This window comes from Hordeum vulgare, chromosome 6H, assembly GCF_904849725.1.
Source record: "Hordeum vulgare subsp. vulgare chromosome 6H, MorexV3_pseudomolecules_assembly, whole genome shotgun sequence".
In the NCBI taxonomy this organism is placed as follows: domain Eukaryota; kingdom Viridiplantae; phylum Streptophyta; class Magnoliopsida; order Poales; family Poaceae; genus Hordeum; species Hordeum vulgare.
Window position 1 is genome coordinate 542704432 of NC_058523.1, and position 5191 is coordinate 542709622.

Sequence of the window (5191 nt, forward strand, 5' to 3'; positions counted from 1 at the left end):
ACCATTCAAAACATATACGTATCCGGTCTATGACTTAGAGTCATCCGGATCTGTGTCGAAGCTAGCGTCGACGTAACCCTTTACGACGAGCTCTTCGTCACCTCCATAAACGAGAAACATTTCCTTAGTTCTTTTCAGTTACTTAAGGATATTCTTGACCGTTGTCCAGTGTTCCATACCGGGATCACTTTGGTACGCCCCTACCAAACTTATGGCAAGGTGTATATCAGGTCTGGTACACAGCATGGCATACATAAGAGAGCCTATGGCTGAAGCGTAGGGGACATAACTCATCTTCTCTCTGTCTGCTGCCCTGGTCGGCGACTGAGTCTTACTCAATCTCATACCTTGCAAAACTGGCAAGAACCCTTTCTTTGAGTTTTCCATATTGAACTTCTTCAATATCTTGTCAAGGTATGTACTTTACGAAAGACCTATGATGCGTCTCGATCTATCTCTATAGACCTTGATGCCTAATATGTATGCAACTTCTCCAAGGTCCTTCATTGAAAACCTCTTATTCAAATAGGCCTTTATGCTCTCCAACATCTCTATATTATTCCCCATCAATAATATGTCATCCACATACAGTATGAGGAAAGCTACAGAGCTCCCACTCACTTTCTTGTACAGACAGGCTTCTCCATAAACCTGTATGAACCCAAACGCTTTAATCACCTCATTAAAGCGAATGTTCCAACTCCGATATGCTTGCACCAGCCCATAGATGGAGTGCTGGAGCTTGTACACTTTGTTAGCACCGTTAGGGTTGACAAAACCTTCTGGTTGCATCATATACAACTCTTCCTTAAGGTTCCCGTTAAGGAACGCTGTTTTGACGTCCATTTGCCAAATTTCATAATCATAAAAGGCGGCAATTGCTAACATGATTCGGATTGATTTCAGCTTCGCTACGGGAGAGAAAGTCTCTTCGTAGTCAATTCCTTGAATTTGTCGAAAACCCTTTGCGACAAGTCGAGCTTTATAAACGGCTACATTACCGTTTGCATCAGTCTTCTTCTTGAAGATCCATTTATTTTCTATGGCTCGCCAGTCATCAAGCAAGTCCACCAAAGTCCATACTTTGTTCTCATACATGGATCCTATCTCGGATTTCATAGCTTCAAGCCATTTGTTGGAATCCGGGCCCGCCATTGCTTCTTCATAGTTCGAAGGTTCACCGTTGTCTAACAACGTAATTTCCATTACAGGGTTGTCGTACCACTCTGGTGCGGAGCGTACCCTTGTGGACCTTCGCGGCTCAGTAGTAACTTGATCAGAAGCTTCATGATCATTGTCATTAACTTCCTCTTCAGTCGGTGTAGGCGCCACAGGAACAACTTCCCGCGCTGTGCTACTTTCCTGTTCGAGAGGGGGTGTAATTACCTCATCAAGTTCTACCTTCCTCCCACTTACTTCTTTCGAGAGAAACTCTTTCTCTAGAAAGGATCCGTTCTTGCCAACAAAGGTTTTACCTTCGGATCTAAGATAGAAGGTATACCCAATAGTTTCCTTAGGGTATCCTATGAATACGCATTTCTCCGCTTTGGGTTCGAGCTTTTCTGGTTGAAGTTTCTTCACATAAGCATCGCAACCCCAAACTTTAAGAAACGAGAACTTAGGTTTCTTGCCAAACCACAGTTCATATGGTGTCGTCTCAACGGATTTAGACGGAGCCCTATTTCAAGTAAATGCTGCAGTTTCTAATGCGTATCCCCAAAATGATAGCGGTAAGTCGGTAAGAGACATCATAGATCGTACCATATCTAATAAAGTGCGATTACGACGTTCAGACACTCCGTTGCATTGCGTTGTGGCAGGCGGCGTCAGTTGTGAAACGATTCCACACTTCTTAGGTGTGTGCCAAACTCGTGACTCAAATATTCTCCTCCACGATCAGATCGTAGACACTTAATTTTTCTGTCACGTTGATTCTCGACCTCACTCTGAAATTCCTTGAACTTTTCAAATGTCTCATATTTGTGCTTAATCAAGTAGATATACCCATACATACTCAAATCATCGGTGAGAGTGAGAACATAACGATGGCCACCGCGAGCTTCAACGTTCATTGGACCACACACATTAGTATGTATTATTTCCAAAAGTCGGTTGCTCTCTCCATTATCCGTGAGAATGGAGTCTTAGTCATCTTGCCCATGAGGCACGGTTCGCATGTGTCAAATGATTCAAAGTCAAGAGACTCTAATAGTCGATCAGTATGGAGCTTCTTCATGCGCTTAACGCCGATATGACCAAGGCGGCAGTGCCACAAGTATGTGGGACTATCATTATCAACTTTACATCTTTTGGTACTCACACTATGAATGTGTGTAACATCATGATCGTGATTCATCAAAAATAAACCATTCACCAACGGAGCATGACCATAAAACATATCACTCATATAAATAGAACAACCATTATTCTCTGACTTAAATGAGTAGCCGTCTCGCATTAAGCAAGACCCTGATACAATGTTCAAGCTCAAAGCTGGTACTGAATAACAATTATTAAGGTTTAAAACTAATCCCGGCGGTAGATGTAGAGGTAGCGTGCCGACGACGATCACATCGACCTTGGAGCCATTCCCGACGCGCATTGTCACCTCGTCCTTGGCCAGTCTCCGCTTATTCCGTAGTTCCTACTTTGAGTTGCAAATGTGAGCAACAACACCGGTATCAAATACCCAGGAGCTACTACAAGCGCTGGTAAGGTACACATCAATAACCTGTATATCACATATACCTTTAACGTTGTCGGCCTTCTTGTCCGCTAAGTATTTGGGGCAGTTCCGCTTCCAGTGACCCTTTCCCTTGCAATAGAAGCACTCAGTCTCAGGCTTGGGTCCATTCTTTTTCTTCTTCCCGGCATCTGGCTTACCGAGCGCGGCAACGGCTTTGCCGTCTTTCTTGAAGTTCTTCTTACCCTTGCGCTTCTTGAAACTAGTGGTCTTGTTGACCATCAACACTTGATGCTCTTTCTTGATTTCTACTTCTGCAGACTTGAGCATCGAGTACAACTCGGGAATGGTCTTCTCCATCCCTTGCATGTTGTAGTTCAGCAGAAAACCTTTGTAGCTTGGTGGGAGAGACTGGATGATTCTATCAATTATAGCATCATCCGGAAGTTCGACTCCAAGTGAAGTCAGACGACCGTGTAACCCAGACATTTTGAGTATGTGCTCACTGACATAATTGTTCTCCTCCATCTTACAACTAAAGAACTTGTCGGATACTTCATATCTCTCGACACGGGCATGAGCTTGAAAAACTAGCTTCAGCTCTTGGAACATCTCATATGCACCGTGTTGCTCAAAACACCTTTGGAGCCCCGTTTCTAAACTGTATAACATGCCACACCTAACTAGAGAGTAGTCATCACTCCGCGTTTGCTAGATGTTCAGAATGTCCTGGGCTGCTGCGGGAGCGGGAGGGTCCCCTAGCGGTGCATCAAGGACATAAGCCTTTTTAGCTGCTTCAAGGATGAGCTTCAAGTTGCGAACCCAGTCCGCATAGTTGCTACCATCATCTTTCATCTTGTTTTTCTCTAGGAATGCGTTGAAATTGAGGTTGACGTTAGCCATCTACAATATTTATATAGACAACTTTTAGACTAAGTTCATGACAATAAAGTTCATCACGTGGTAAATCTGGCTTACACCCGTTGTATGCGAACGTTAGAATCTATCACACCCGATCATCACGTGGTGCTTCGAGACAACGAACCTTCGCAACGGTGCACACTTAGGGGAATACGTTCTCGAAATTTTAAGAGAGATCATCTTATTATGATACCGTCGTTTTAAGCAATAAGATGTAAAACATGATAAACATCACAATGCAATCATATAGTGACATGATATGGCCATTATCATCTTTGCTCTTTCGATCTCCATCTTCAGGCATCGCATGATCATCATCGTCACTGGCGTGACACCATGATCTCCATCATCGTGTCTCCGTGAAGTCGTCACGCCAACTACTACTATCACTACTACTATAGCTAACCGTTAGCAATGAAGTAAAAGTAGTAAGCACATGGCGTTGCATCTCATACAATAAATTTAAGACAACTCCTATGGCTCCTGCCGGTTGTCATACTCATCGACATGCAAGTCGTGAAACCTATTACAATAACATGATCATCTCATACATCATACATGCAACATCACAACTTTGGCCATATCACATCACATGTCAAACCCTGCAAAATCAAGTTAGACATCCTCTAATTGTTGTTGCAAGTTTTACGTGGCTGATTTGGGTTTCTAGCAAGAACGCTTTCTTACCTACGTGACAGCCACAACGATGATATGCCAAAGCTATTTACCCTTCATAAGGACCCTTTTCATCAAATCCATTCCGACTAGAGTACGAGAGACAGACACCCGCTAGCCACCTTTATGCACGGTGTGCATGTTTGTCGGTGGAACCAGTCTCACGTAAGCGTACGTGTAAAGTCGGTCCGGGCCGCTTCATCCCACAATACCGCCGGAAAAGAAAAAGACTAGTAGCGGTAAGCAATTGACAAATCATCGCCCATAACCTTTTGTGTTCTACTCGTGCATAGAATCTACGTAGTAAACCTGGCTCTAATACCACTGTTGGGTAACGTAGCATAAATTCAAAAAAATTCCTACGCATATTCAGATCTTCCTATGGAGAGACCAGCAACGAGAGAGGGGTGAGTGCATCTTCATACCTTTGAAGATTGCTAAGCGGAAGCGTTGCTAGAACGCGGTTGATGGAGTCGTACTCGCGGCGATTCAGATCGCGGTGTGATTCTGATCTAGTGCCGAACCACGACACCTCCGCGTTCAACACACGTGCAGCCCGATGACGTCTCCCGCACCTTGATCCAGCAAGCAGGAGGGAGAGGTTGGGGAAGATCTCCGGCAGCACGACGGCGTGGTGTCGATGGAGAGACGAGGTATCTCGGGAGGGCTTCGCCAAGCACCGGCAGAGAGGAGGAGAAAGAAGAGCAGGGCTGCGCCGAGGGAGAGATAAAACTGTGTCTCAAAACAGCCCCAAACCTCAACTATATATAGGGGGAGAGGGAGGGGAGCAGCCCTTAGGGTCCCCACCCCCAAGGGGTGCGGCAGCCCCCATCTGCGCCAGGAGGTGGCAGCCAGGAGGGGAGGAGGGGTGTGGCGCACCCCTGGTGGGCCTTAGGCCCACCTGGCTTAGGG